The sequence below is a fragment of the Pan troglodytes genome, chromosome 17, assembly GCF_028858775.2.
Source record: "Pan troglodytes isolate AG18354 chromosome 17, NHGRI_mPanTro3-v2.0_pri, whole genome shotgun sequence".
Lineage (NCBI taxonomy): Eukaryota > Metazoa > Chordata > Mammalia > Primates > Hominidae > Pan > Pan troglodytes.
In genome coordinates, this window is record NC_072415.2 from 49,894,559 (window position 1) to 49,910,659 (window position 16,101).

General features: G+C 38.0%; 1 long non-coding RNA gene across 1 annotated transcript in view; it reads left to right on the top strand.

Annotated features, from left to right (window-relative positions):
* LOC134808673 (uncharacterized) overlaps positions 1 to 15,648 on the top strand; it is a 33,023-nt gene extending 17,375 nt beyond the window's left edge. The window contains exon 4 of the long non-coding RNA XR_010152099.1: positions 15,427 to 15,648. This is a non-coding gene — a long non-coding RNA (uncharacterized LOC134808673). The remainder of the gene's footprint in view (positions 1 to 15,426) is intronic.
* Positions 15,649 to 16,101: the final 453 nt, after the last annotated feature.

Below are 16,101 nucleotides of genomic sequence, written 5' to 3' on the forward strand. Positions count from 1 at the left end.
TTCATCACTCTTAGACTGCACATATCTTTACTCTGCATTCAAAGCAACTTCTGGTTCAAATGGAAAGTGTGGCCTCTTGGGAAAAGTGTGGCCCCAGTCAGTCATAGATGTTATACACTTACCTTGTACTTTTCAGTCTCATTGCACTCCAGCTCACTTTGGGTCCTTTGGAATTCTGTGTTCTTGGTACTTTGTGAATTTTAGATGCAAATGGTTAGCAAGGAAGGTAATCCTGCATGTTGAGAGAATCTCCTCTGCACACACGCTTGCTCCATTGTCCCATTGAACGTCACTTATAAAACACAAGTTCAAAGATAAAATGTGTTAGGAATCCAAAACAGTGACAATAGGACATTAAACCAAATATGGACCGCTTTTAAGACAGAGCTGGGTTTGACTGCACAGGTTGCAAGCCTAGGGAGCTGGCCCTGAGTCATGACACAAATAAAATGCCTCATACATATGGAATACTGTTTATGTCTGACTGTTTGATATAAGCTATCTTCTATACATTGTATCTTTAATTTTCACAATAGCTTGGATTTGAATCCAGGCCATCTGGGTCTAGAATCAAGGCTTACTAATCTGGGTTTCATCTAAGCCGTATTCACAAATTATTTTTATTATGAGGCAAAATAAATTTAAAAGTGCATGATGAGACCGGGGAGAGGTTTGGTACACAATTTTTAAAAGATTGACTGAAAACCTACTGCTTCAGGAAAAACTCAAACTGTTTTTTCTCTGCTCTCATACCACATAACAATCATCACAGAAGAAAACCAACACAGAAGTCTTCTGTGACCGAATGTGAGGGTTTCCCCTGCATGCCAAGCAGCAGACATCAGCTGGCTGTCTTCTAATTTAGTTTTGACACTACCTGGATATACAGTCAGATCCCACAGGTTGAGGGCTCAGTCCCCACGACTGTTCTCCCACCTTCAGACAACAGTTACAAGTTTGGGCCTTTGGAACTTCTGTACAACCGGCTTCAGGTTGGGGTTCATATGACCCCTTACTTCGGTTTGATTACTTTGCTGGAGCAACTTACAAAACTCAGGGAAACACATTTACTAGTTTATTATAAAGGATATTACAAAACATTCAGATAAAGATATGTGTAGGGTGTGGCATGGGGAAAAGTGTTAGGAGCTTCCAAGCCCATTTATGGAGGCTTCATTACATAAGCATAATTAAAAACTATATAGAAATGTGACTACACAAAAAGTACATGATCTAAACCCAGCAAGGCCTGTCTGTTCAGACCTTTCTTGGTGTCTCAGGGTAGTATTCCTCCCTAGAGGGCAAGCTTGTCAAACTTATGGCCTGCAGACTGCATGCAGCACAGGATGGCTTTGAATATAGCCCAACACAAATTTGTAGGCTTTCTGAAAACATTATGAGGTTTTGTTTTTTCACGATTTTTTTTTATAGTTCATCAGCTATCATTAGTGTTAGTGTATTTTACGCGTGGCCCAAGACAATGCTTCCTCCAGTGTGGCCCGGGGAATCCAAAGATTGGACACCCCTGTTATAGGGTATGCAATGAGGGTCTTTCGACCCACAACAGATTAGAATCCTGCCTTGGGCAGATGAAAGAAAGAGAGGAGAAGGTCAGAGAGAGACAGAGAGACACTGTTTCATGAGACCTGCTCCTGGAGCCTAAAGTACTCCAAGGTTACATCAAATTACTGTAACAAAGGCTCTCTCTTTCTCTGTCTCTATCACACCCGCTATGACAAGAATCAGAGATATTTGAGGACTAGAGAGTGAGTGAGTTTGTTTTCTAAATAGGTTTGAGATTATGCAGTTTGAATATCAAGCATTTTCTTTTGACCCAATGAAAGTGGTTGAGACTATGGGGAGGCCCCTGTTCCTTTCTCTGTATATATGTGTATGTGTGTGTTGTAATACTTTATACTTTACCACCAGATATAACATTTTTAAAGTTAATGCCTTATTTTTAAACTCCTAGTTCTTTACTTGGAGCTTTACAAATAGATTTAGGTAATAGCTATTTAGTTATAAAGTTTATTTTAGGAGTGTTCCGTCAGTTGAGTGAGTTACAAGTCCGTAGGTTAAAATCAAAACAAAGTACATTTCCAGACTCTCGGGCACTGGCCATAGGACTCTGAGTGGTTGTGCTGGTTTTCAAATGAAGGTCCGGAGAGTGATTAAGTAGCCATTAACTATGTGACCTGATGTACCCTGAAAGTACACGTAAACCTCCCTATTGTGCAGAAAAGCAAAATATATACTACACAGATAGAGGAATAAAATATTTAAGAATAACATCTTGTTTAAGCTTGTAAGTAGCAGGACCCATGTTTACCATCTGTTGTGGGTTGAAGAGTGTCCTGGAAAATTCATGTCCACCTAAAATCTCATATTATGACATTAATTGGAAATAAGATATTTGCAGATGTAATTAGTTAAGATGAGGTCATACTGGATTGGAGCGGGCCCTAAATCCAATGTGATTAGTGTCCTTATAAGAAGACTTTTAAGTGTCTCTTTAGATGGAGACACACAGAAAGGAGGACACCATCTGAATATGGAGACAGAAATTAGAGTGATGCCTCTACAAGCCAAGGAGTGCCAGGGAGTGCCAGCAACCACCAGAAGGTGGGGGAGAGTCATGGGATGGATTCTCCCTTTGAGACCCAAGAAGGAATACATTCTGATGACACTTTGGATTCAAACTTCTAGCCTCCAGAAATGTGAAAGAATAAATTTATATTGTTTTAATCAAGCCCCAGTTAGTGCTAATTTGTTACAGCATTCCTAGGAAATGAATGCAGTATTTCTTAGCTGGTCACCATTGAGCACTGGCAATAGTTTAGGGCCATATATAATTAAATTTGTCTTTGACTCCTTGTCTAAACAGGATATGTTTCATGAAGACAGTGGCTGATTTTACACTCTTTGGTCTATTTCGTATAGAGAAATGTATAGTGCCTAGTTAGGATTTAAAATACAAGTAAACAAAAGAAAACAAAATTCTAAATGATGGACTGATTCATTAATTAAACTGTGGAGCTGAACAGTAAGGACATATATGTATGATAAAATCAAAACGATTCTACTAGGACTATGATCTACTTTATAAAAATGTTATGCAAGAGTATCATTTAGCTGCATGGATGGATGGATTTCAGAACATTTTATAAAATGCACGCTAGAGAGCTTGATCATACATAAAATCCTAAAAGGTTAGTAACTCCTTCTAGTTTATTATTGTTATTATATGTCTCTTTTCCTGTCATGATTAGCATGGAAAGTCTCAAAATGTAAGGCATCTATATGCTTATTTGAAGTAGAGTAGGGCAAGGGAGCAGGAGGGAAGCAGGTAGGGAGAGAGACTGCTGTCTACCTCTGAGTTATTCGAGGAGAAGGATCTCAAGAGGGTGAGTATTTGCAGTCACCAAGACAGGACAGCCAAAGTCTCTGCAGCTCATGGTACAGAAAGAAGAGGCGTGTGTATGTGTGTTTGTGTGTATGTATTGTGGGCCTCACAAAATACCCAATGTCTTAATATTAACTTCCATTAGCTTTCTCTCATATCCAAGGGACCAGATGGCATATTGCTAACCTAGCAGAAATGAGCTATTTCTCAACTGCTCTCTTCACTTTCTTTCCTATTGCAATCCTATTTCCCAAATGTATACTATTTTTTCTATTTATTTGTTCTGTCCAGCATTGTCTTGACTCCAGGTATGTTCATGAATCTTATCCTTGACCAAATAAATACATACAGATAGACCAGACTGCCCAGAACACAGACTATGTCAATTGCTAAATTAAGAAGGAAAAATCAAGACTTCATTGATGTATACACAGAGAGCTTACCCTGATGTGTGTGTGTGTGTGTGTGTGTGTGTGTGTGTGTGTGTGTGTGTGTTGACAGAGAGAGCCAAAGGGAAGAGAAAGAGAGAGAGAGAAGACCCAGAGGCTGGGGAAAGTTAATAAATGTATAGAATGTATAGAATGAGCCATTCATGCTCAGAGCCAAACAATGGATTTAAACTGCTCAAGAATCATTATTTACTAGGTATCTTTATAATTTCCTTCCTTTAAAATGGTCTACTGATTTTATAAAATTTCTTATCCCTACAAAAAAACAAAAGACAAAACTTAATCATAGACTTCCTTGAGTTTTTTGGCAAAAATAATTTTAAAGGCATAACAAAAATATCTAACTATTCCAGAAAAATCATGAAAGCTCACCACACAACAGAAAATTTGCCTGTGAAAACAATGTTCTTCTCTCCTCTTGTTACGCAGAGTCCTGCAGTCAGCTTCCCAGCTGTAATTCTCCCCGACACCGGGGATATTAAGAATGTGAAGAAAATGCTTGAGTAGATTATAAATAATAGTGTGAGACACAGTGAATTATATTTTCTAATAATTGGCATTACATTATAAGACTGAGGGGGAAAAAGGATGAAAGCAAAGAGAACGTGAATGCAGGCAATCACAGATTTTTTTTTTCTCTGTTCTTGGGAGTGTGCGTAGGAGCAAGTGAGGAAACTAAAGAAATAAAGAAAATGAAAGTAGAAGCAGAGACAGAGAAAGAGAAGGGGGAAAGGGAGCATGGAAAGGAAAGTGGGAGGACAGGGAAAGATGATAGGGAGAGAGGAAAAAGAGAAAGAAAGAAGTAAGGAAGGAAAAATGCTCCGTTTTTGACCGGCACTGATGCCACATCACATAGCTGAGTAAAATGGAGTAAAGGACAGAGACACACAGCTGGACCTGTAGAGATAAGGGTGTGTCTGTAACCCAGAGGAAGCAATTCCAGTTTCCATAGGGTGAGCAATCGCAACGTTACTTTCCCTTGAAAATACAGAGGAAGAAAAACATACATGTTTGTTTATTGTATATTCACCATCTTTATGTCTGCTCATTTCATACAAAATTACTCTAATGCAAACTCATAGGAGCAGTATTATGAAGACAGAGACAGATCTAATTCTGCCCTTAATTAGTTTGTAACATTATTGCCCTAACTTCTCTGAAGCAGTTTTACCTTTCTGCCTACTTCACATAATTCTGGGGAGTATCTAACAAGATAAAACCTGGGAAAGCATTTTTTTTTAAAATGTAAAACACTGTTCCTCTTGGGATTTCAACACATCTTGAGAGATAGCTGCTTGGGAAGATACTCCTCTCTTAACAAAAGAGAAAAAGACATTTTTTTTTTTTTTTATGGAGGCATTGTGAAGTGAAGTGTTAAGGCAGGAACATAAAAAATTTAAGGCCTGAAAACACAGTACAAAGGAGGAAAATGGTGTTTTTTCGTGAGCAGCAATTGGGAATTATTTATCTAGATTGTTTGTCTACATAGTTAAACTTGACTAAACAAGGGCTCTGCTCATTGCAGTTTACCTTGATACTGTCAAGATTTGAGGAACAGGGTGGACCCCTAATAGTGTCCAATACGTAAAAACGTTTACTCCAGTTGACTACTGGGGTTAAATAAATCAGAGAGAAAGAAGAAAAGGAAAATGAAGGAATCAAAAAGGAGGGATTGAGGAGAAAAAGAAAAGACCAGATGGGAGGAAAAAAAATAGGAGAGCAGGAAGAAATGTAAGGAGAGGCAGAGGCTAAGAATGAGTGGGAAGATGAGGTGGTGCCAGAATAATGACAGATAATATAAAATGAGAGGAAAAATTAGAGCTCGGTTCAGCCATCTCATACGAACATGTTCTCAGAATATCTGCTCACCAAAGCTGACTAATGTTCAAGTTCTCCTCTAACAGAAACTACTGTTCAATATGAGCTTCCTCTTTAAGTTTCCAGTATTCCATGCTATCATTGAAAAGTCATGATAGGTCCTTAGCCTGAAGGAACACAGGTATGAGTAGAGATCTCTCTCTGTACTTTGTCAAAATCATTCCTTTGTGGTCGCAACAGCGTGTAATGCAACAGGACTATGATTTAGAGTAATGCAGAATGCTTATTCAGCCCTGAATTCCAACCTGATCCTTTGTTCTAATTTCTTCTATTTCTGGGCCAATAGGCCTATGGCTATTTAAATGGTAGATTTCCCAAAATGTATAAGAAGCAGTCAAGTGTTATGAATGATTATGAATTCCGTTCAGTAACCTAGTCATGAATTTATAACTTTTATTGAACTGTCTCCACACTTCTCACTTCCCCTGCCATATCTACAAACATACACGCAACATGCTTGCTTTCTTTTTAATCCTAAGGTCAATTAACAAAAAAATAACAAATGTCAAATAACAAAATACCTTGATGGAGCAAAGCCTGTGTATGCAGCAGAACAAAACCATAACCAACAATGATGCTCAGGTCTGGGACCCTGATTAATTGAATTTCTAGTTTAAAGAACATTTTGGACAGGCTGTGGTGGCTCACACCTGTAATCCCAGCACTTTGGGAGGCTGAGGCAGAGAGATCACCCGAGGTCAGGAGTTCAAGGACAGCCTGGACAACATGGTGAAACCCCATCTGTACTAAAAATACAAACATTAGCTGAGCGTGGTGGCCCACGCCTGTAGTCCCAGCTACTCGGGAGGCTGCCGCAGGAGAATGACTTGAACTCACGTGGCAGAGGTTACAGTGAGCCGAGATTGTGCTACTACACTCCAGCCTGGGCAACAGAGTGGAAAAAAAAAAAACCCACATGTTGGAACCCCCTTTGCTCTGGCATCTTCCTTGTTCATAGAACTATGATTTACTTTGGGTATCAAGTGCGATAAGTGTTAGGGGACCTGGGCCCTTTCTCAGTTCCAGGGGATGAATCTTGCACAGTGGTTACCCTGGACAACATGAGGAGACATGAGGAGGAACATGTTGTTGAGCTTATGTGAAAGTTTTAAATATGAGATATAGAAATACTTATGTCCTATTCTCCACTGCTAGCCTTTCAATGTAACTGTCTGAAGCTGTGATCTCTGGAGATACAGCAGTCATTTTGTAACCAAGAGGACAAACCTAAAACTGAAAGCTGACATCTGGAAAATGGAAGAGGGGATATGAAACCTTGGTTGGCTCTGAAAAATCAAGCTTCCAGAATTCTTAGAATACAAGATTTAAAAACATTCTTATGTTTCTATTCCAGTCCTAATTTGATTTCTGTTACTTTAGCTGGGAATAGCCTAATTGACATAAATATCTACCATAGAATATACATATATGTAATATATGTATATTTATTCTATGGTAGTATTTTACACACACATGCGCACACATACATTGTTTTCATTGATGCTTTGAGTAAACTTAACTGGTAGTTAGAAAAAAACATGGAGTCAAAGGCAGAATGAAGATAAGATACTCTTGAACTGAAATATAAATGGGAAAGATTTAGGGCAATGGGAGAGAGGCAAATTTTTGATTGAGTAATTCCTTAGAGGAAATCTGTCATAATGAGACTGAGCACAGAGATAGAGCAATTGATACTGAAGAAATGGAATAATATTTTATCTTCGCAATGGAAAGAAAGAAGGTTAAACATTACCACCGAGCTATATTCACAGTTGTGGAGGCAAGAAGTTGATGCATTTTTTTTCAATAATCAACTGAATTTTTCTGTTAAAATGTAAAGTAAAATTTTTGCTGGAAGGGATTGAGGTCAGCTTTGGAGGTTCATGAACTGCTACTGGTGATTTTTCAGAAACATTATAGTACTAGTGATTTTTTTTCAAGAAAATTCAGAAAGAAATGAGAGAGATTGATCACAAGAATTGGAAGAATGGAGCCAAAGTTGTTGTTAGGGACCATTGCTTGTTGGGGGCCCTAAAGGTTACAGTTGTGGGATTTCTTAAAAGCCATACAGTAGCCTGAGTGGAGGAGCTGAGAAGATGAATTCTATGTCTGAATTAGCTTGGAGGTTTCCTTTTACCTTGATGGGAAGGTACAAACAGACAGCAAGACTTATCAGTCCAGCTTGTTTAAATCTTATGGACCTTGGGCTGCGATTGATAAGCTGAGACTAGATCTTTAGAAGTCACTAAATTCATTTACCTATTTATAAAGAAAATTAAGAACTCTCTCATACATGAAACTTTGTAGTCTTTTCTCTCAATAAATATCTCTCAGATTGCAAACAGATCAGCATTTTTAAGGAAGGGAAATATTATGCAAAATGTTATTACACAAAACAAATGAAAGTGAAGCTACTTTAAATAAAGAAGAAGACTCACAATACCCTCACTCCACCTGATGGCCATTTACATTTCTTCTCTTTCCCTCTGTATCGGCCCTCAGCCACTTCCATTGTACACTAGTGCTCTAATAATCACAGTTTTAAGTGAAACTAAGCTAAAGAATAAACTTAAATTTATTTACTTAGGTTACCAGCACAATTTAAGATAATTTGTAATAAGATCAGCCTTATCACTAGAATTGGTGATTGCTTATGTGTTATCAGTCAGGAACCACTATCATCACTCCACATGCTATTCCATCATTCAACATTATTTCTAACCTAGGAATGGCAGTCTCCATGGATCACAACTTCACTGGTTGCTAAGGTTTAGCAGATGAGACAATCCGTATTTCAATTTGTCTGAATATTGTCCAGAGTGACCTCAGTATGAACAATCTATGTGCATCATCCTAGCTTCATCTGCCGTCAATCTCCTAAGGAGCTTGACCTAGACTTCAAATAAATTCATTGCATCTATGAGCACCTATAGTGTTATTCTCATCTGGCATATTCTACATCAGAAAATACACATACCAATGCCCTCTTCTTTAATCTAGTCTTCAATAAAAGACTGAAATTCCGAGGCTGCTTCATGAAAAACCTGAAGAAGGAGAGAAGGGGTTCTTGCCTGATATCCTGGAAATAAAGCATATAACACGAAACGTTATTCTTTTTCCCTAAGGACAAAAGGAAGGAATATCTTTTGCAAGTTCTGCCAATCAACAGTCAACTAGATAAAGGAAGCAGTGATGGTGCAACACTAGAGGTGGGCAGCTAACGAAAGCCAAGCCTTCTCTGCTGATTGCAGAGACTTCAGTGGTATGGACTTAAATGCTACCAGTCTCAGGGACACCTGTATCCAGAGAGTGGCTGTGGTTGTGGAGAACAGAGTTTCATGAAGTGTGGTGATCAGGCTTAACTTGACAATAGTTTTTTTTCTAGTCAATAAAATCCACCAGTATTCCCAGACGGAAGGAATTTGGAGTGGGGCCACTCCTTCATGGTTCTGACAGGGGGTGACAGCTACCTTTCTGTAGTGATAATTTGAAAAAAATATCTGTCAGTGGTTTTCCTTTCTGTCCCAAATTCCATAAACAGCGATTGAAACTATTTGTGTTACAGTTATGTGTGTTGCCTAATGACAGGAACAAGTTCTGAGAAATGCCGCAGGTGATTTTTGTCATTGTGCCAACCTTAGAGAGTATACCTAAGCAAATCTCAATGGCATATCCTATTGCACACCTAGGCTGTACGGTATAGCCTAGGCTACAAAACCTGCTCAGCATATTACTGTGCTGAATAATGTAGGGAATTGTAACACAGTGGTAAGTATTTGTGTATCTAAAACATGGAAAAGTTACAGTAACAATATGGTATTATAATCATATGGGACCACCAGCATATATGTTGCTATGCGGTGGCACATGACTACATTGTTCCCTGGCTTTTAGTTCTTTTGTAGCTTTGTATTGGGGTCAATTTCCCCATCTGCTTCATCTCAGTCTCTGGAATTGATCCAGTTTTTGGGTTGAGGGAATACAGAAAGCTTAAAGTCAGTAGCTTAAGATCTTGGATGTTCACAACAAAGTACATCACAGTAATAATCCATTCTGCCTGTAAAAATGAAATTCTCATAACACTATGCCCTAGTTTCACTAGGAAAATCTCTTGTTTACTTTCTTAGAGAAGAATCCTGTTTGTGAACCACAAACTTCCTAACTGGGACAGGTTATTTGAAACTGACTTTTCCTACGTGTAAATGCTAGTCTGCTTAGGAATTCTCCTATTGTCTATTGCCTGTATTCATTCATTTTTAATTCAAGAAGATCTATTAGGCTTATACTATTTGCCAGAGACTCTGTTAGGGCTGGGACAAGATACGAGCAAAACAGAAATGGGACAGTTTCTGCTCCACCTTCTCATAGAGCCTCTTCCTTCTCTCCTGACCCTTTTTGGCTCTCCACACCACTGTCACTTTTAAGCCAGACTGTTTTTGGAAGGTCAGCTGGGATGCCTCTGAAGACAAACTTCCCTGGAGTCTCTGACCCAATTTCACACAACACTGCCCTCAACCTATTGGATTATAAAAAGAACGTAGTCTCACCTATGCTCTTGATGGTCTTGCTGCATCCTCACTGATTTTTTCAGCCCACAGCGTCATTTCCTCTACTGCTTCTTGCCTATACATAGTTTGTTTTTGTTTTCAATCCCGACAAAGCTACTGTCAAACCACTGCCTTATTCAAAACAAATCATTTGTGAGGAAGCTGATGCTAAAGCGGTGTTCTATCATTTTCCTTACAGATTCTGGCATTTAACAGAGAGGGTAAAAATAAAAACTTTGTTACTAGGCAGTAAAACTCTCCACAACTGAATATTCACGTTGTTCATGGATCAGCAAACACCCTAGTTTGTCTGTAATTGAAAAAAACATTTGGCACATTTCTATTAAAAAACCTTCTCTTTCATGAATGTTTAAACAAATTAACTCGAACAAGAAGCAGTGATATGCATATCAAAAACAATTCTTAAACCTGAAGTCAACTAAAGCATGGGGAAATCAGTGTGCTGGCAGGTACTCTTTCTGCATTTCACACTAACGATTTCCATTTCACCATTTTCCTCCTTTCAAGCATTTTTGCTTTTATCTTGGATGCTTTTTAGAGCTCTGGTCATTGCAAAAACATTCTTGGTTTCCTAAAACCAGGGGTGACTTTGCATAACCATAGTAAGTTTGAACTGGGCCATTCTGTTGGACTAATGAGCCTAGGGTTCTCTCACTGGTAATAAATGATGTTCCATAAATGCCTGTTAAGGGATTAATCTGAAGCGTACATCCAGTGAGATGAGTTCACTTTCATAACTACAGTGTTACTCATTCTGGTCTGTGGACAGAAAGATTCTAGTGTCATTTCTGCCTCCAACTAGGTCTGTGGCTTTGTGTAAGTTGCCTCGCTTCTCACAGCCTTAGTTTCCTCATCTGTAAGTGGGTAGAATGGCCTCTAAATCCAGTGATCCTAAGAAGTAGCTGAGTCTTTTTTTTTTCATCTCCACTAGCTAAACTGGCATACGTGGACACAGTCTAAAAGACTTTGCGGTCATATACATCAATGTAAGACATGAGTGCAAGGTATAGAATTTCCTCAGAAACTGAACAAACAAAGAAAATCAATGTATTCTCAGGTCCAGGGCAAACACATCCTCTGGGACCACAGTTAGCATCTTTCCATTCATATTTTCTTTACAAAACAGGAAAGATTGCGACAAACTTTCATTCCTACAATCCCCTGAGAATTGGATGCTGGAGCAAGCACTTTCCACACTGTAGCCTGGGTCTCATTAGTGTGGGACCTCCATACTCAGAGGGGTCTTCTTTCCAGGAAAGGTATTCTGAGGTCACCAGGCTTTAACGGGGCTCCTTAAACCCAGCTGAAATAAAGGAAAAGAAAAGAAATTAAGGAGCAGAGGAAGAAAGGAAAGAAACAAAGTAAGAAGAACTAACAGAGAGAGAGAGAGAGAGACTGAGACAGGGACACACACAGAGAGAAAGAGAAATAAAAAAGATCAAAAACAAAAGGCTTTTGACTTTTGAGCCTTTGGAAAAGTGTATGAGCTAACAGTTTATACAACCACACAATAAAACAATGATCCCAACCCCAACAAATAAACAATTTTTGATACTCTCTAACTTTATTTCTCTATTTCATCCTTTTGTCCTGATTTACTATTAGTCATGACTTTAATTTTGTTATAAATGAAAATTAATCTTCCCTAATACTTTTTGAGTACCTTCTTACTTAAAGGGGAGTGATTTGTGACTTATTTTGATCCACAAAATAGTCCTTAGGGATGACTGAGTCTGACTTACAATGGACAGAGGAGGAAAGCAACACAGTAGGTATCTGTGAGAGACAGAACTCATATCTCCTCTCTTCCCTACATACACCACTTCCCCACCCCTCAACAATGGCCCATGGTCTCATTTTGTCATACTTGCTGTTCTTCCATAAATTGTAGAGAAAAATCAAGTCACAGGGTATGTTCAGAGGGGAAGAATGTGTTCAAAGTGAACGCAGGAACTAATCAGTCCTACATTAGCTTTGAGCCAGAGGAGAAGAGTGAGAGTCATATTGAAAAGTTATAGCAGAGGCAAAAGAATGGAGAAAGTATGGGACATAGATATTTGGAATACATAGGAAATGAACTACAGTTTTTTTTTTTTTAAAGTATCACAAACTCAATGCCTTTAAGGTCAGCTGACCATAGCATCTTTTGTATTAATGCAGAAATTTTTGGATGAAGGTTTTTTGTCTCTGTAAAATTTCACTTCTACTTTGAGCTTTCCTTCTCTCTCTCTTTTGTCCCTTCCTTCCTCCCTCCCTCACTTCTTCCCTTCCCCAACCATTCCCTATATTACACAACTTCAGAAAGAACAATTAACCTAACGAATCTGATATCATTAAAATATGATGAAGTAGGGAAAATTCTCCCTATTAACTTAAAAATTTATAGAAATTGATTGTTTTTTTCTCTTTATTTTTGTTTGATTACTTGCCTCTCAGATATATGTATAAATTATATCTCCAGAATCCACCACCAAGTGGAAATATGCACTTCAGGTAAATAGAAGAAAAAAATGGACATAAAAAATAGTCTTTCTGCCCATCAAACCTTTTATTTCCGAGCAGAAATAATTACAGCAATGGTCAGTGGGGAGATTTGAGCAATTTACAGAGGTATAACAGTGGTTCCTATCAACACAGTTTTATATTCAGGGCAAGGCATAGAACTCAAGGTCCTGAAGCTTTGCCTATAATCTTTATTTCATTTTTTAGATGTTATGCTGTAATAAAATGAAAAAAGGGAATACATAAAAAGTTATAGAGGTGGGAAAAAACATGGTTTGAAGTTGTATGGCATTTCTTGACAGGGCATGTTCCTAAGGATATGCAGAGAATAACAAATGCCATTTGAAATAAGTACACTAGAGATCTAAAACTGGATTGAAAGCGCAAGTCAATTTTCCTGAGTGTCATTTGATTAGCTTTCTCATATAGAATGCTGGTATAAACAATGCTGGGATTCTGAGTGCAGAAGTGCTTGGGAACACAGTAAGAAATGGGTTCCTCCCACCAATTTCATTCCTGTGGCTTTACAATATTATCTTTTCACATTCTTCCTGTGTTTTTGCAATAATCCATAAATGAAGCAACGCCAAAGAAAATGTGATTGATTGTAGTGAAACACACATGCACACTCACGTGCAGTAGGCTATTTTTCTATTCCCTTTCCAATTTGTCCCACGGTTGCTCCAGGCAAACACCTGTATCCTATTGCCAGTTTTTGGTAGGAAAATAGAAACAAACTTCTCAGGCTTGAGGGGGAAACTGCACAGGTAACAAACAACTCAATTGTGTCTAGTGGCTATTTTCATATAGAGAGAAATTTCTCCCACTTTTGCCATGATATTTATTCTGGTTTCTTGAGACAGATTAGAAAGCAGGCCTCAATGCATCTAAAAATTATATTTGAAAGAGATTGGGAATCATTTCGCATCCTTTTCCATTCCCTTTGTTTTATCCATACAGAGCAGAACAGAAAATTTGTGTACTATAATGATCACACCAACTTGTAATTTAGGTGTAAATTGTTGATTTCATCACTAATTGACTAGGTTCTACCATCTATAGTGTATGTTCTTTCATTTATCAGCATTTGATTTATTTGTTTCAGACCCTAGAAATCCGATTCTGAAGTCTAACATAATCCTTTTAGATTGCCGTTGGTTTCCTAACCTCACAGAAGGCACAGGTTGATGGTGTGTCCAACTCAACACTTAAGTTCTGACAGTCTAGGGGTATGAAACATAGACCAACTTCAACTGTTCAATGAACAAAATCCTATCTACTTGTTAGACTTCTATAAGACATTTCAGCTGCTAAGCTGACAGTAGTGGTCGAGATATTAAGTTGGACAAGATACTTTCTGAAGTGTCTAGTTTCAGACCAATGAATACTTGGATTTGTTTTCTAGGCTACAGGAACTTCAGTTTTGTTCTACTGCTACTGCCTCTAAGAAGCATCTTATAAAGGCCAACAATGTCATGCATGTATTTAGAACCTTGGTGTGTATCTTAGACTATGCCAGATTGTAGACACTCTCTTGCCCTCCCTTCTCTTTGTTGCATTAGGTGTGGTAGATGATCTTGAACTTTGACTATGAATAATAACTCTTGACCAGAATACAGCACCTCACTAACACAGAATAGACATTTCAAAGGGATTCAGAATGACTGCTTTAAACCAATATATGGAGGAAAAGCCAATGATATTAGTGTGAATGGGTTTATTTGAAAATGACTTAGTTATGAACTTTGAAGGCCTTTGGAGAAAGGGTGGGATTCTGAGGCTAAAGTGACAAATTGAAGTAAGTAAATAATAGAGTATTTTGATTATCCTGGAGGTTTTTCTCCAGAAAAAGTAATTTATTTGATGAATTTGGTTATTTCTACTAAATAGATTCCAAAACAATTTTTCAATTTTCTATTTTATTTTAATTACATATAAAACCAAAATATAATGAGAAGGCATTTATCCAGCTATCCAATAATGTTGCCATAAATATTCTTTATGATTATCACAGCCTGTTTTATTCATGTGGACCATGCCGTGATTCCCAATCAAACCCTAAAGATAACGAAATCTGGTGTCCATATTCCTTGCTTAGGGATGCTTAAGTGTATTGATATTTCTTTTAAATATAACATCTGCATTCCTTGTTTTCTTTCTTGTGATACCTGAAATGCATTTTATTGATAGAATTCCTAGATTAAGCTCTTTATTATCATCATCAGATTATACTTCAGGACTCCCTGGAGGGAAAATAATATGCATACACACACATACACCCAGTGCTCCAAGATCCACGGAGAGAATTTCAGACAAGGAGAATTTTTCAAAGATAATCATCCTCATGTTGCTGTTCCTAAGCTACTCTTCAGCCAACACCTCTCAGTCTGTTGTCCACTATAGATTGCAAGACCCTGGGGAAATGAACGTTGCTGAGTTCATGAGATTTCTGGAGTTTAATTAAGCTGTAGACAAACTCCTCATAGATTACCTCTAGCCCATAGACAATCCCTTTTGCTTCTTTTGTTTTCGTTTATAACAAAATAATGCCACTTTACTCCCACCTTAGAAAGTAAGGACAAGCATTATTAATGATTTCTTTGCTAATCTTTCTGTCTTTTGGCAGAATGAAGAATAGTTCTTCTGGTGTGAGGATCCACTGGGTTGCCACTGACACATTGCCTGAGGGTATGCGATGAAACCAGAATCAGCAACTGTAGATGGCAGCTCAGAAGGGGAAACGACACGTCTAATAACCAACAGGAATGGCTATTAATTAGCTGAAATGACAATAATTAACAGAAATGACAAGTCTAATAAATTTTCACTTAAGTGTTGTCATATGGCACTTTGAGTTTTAGCTTTCCATTTTAAATATTAATCTCGGTGGGGTTTACTTTAGATGAAGAGTCATATCAAGTATGACTATGGAAATAATTCTTTACAGACACTCCATCAAATTATGTTTAATCCATTTCACTTATGCTATGATCAGTAGAGAGTGTATTAAAAGCTCACATTGTCACCCTAAAAATATATTCTTTTTGTGTGTATCTAATTTATGCTGCTCAGAAACATTCAGCCACAGGGATCAGAGGGAAGGTGGTTGTTTTTAATTTTCTTTGATATCTTCAAAGATAGGAAGGTCTCACCCCTCTGCTCTTTCCCCCTCTTCAGCAACAGACAAAGAAGTTTAAATCTTATTAGCATGTCCTATATAGCTAGTTGTAACCTAAGTGACCTGTCATGGCACTAAATGCCTACTAGAACTTTCTCTGTACTTGCAAGATGGAAATTTTAT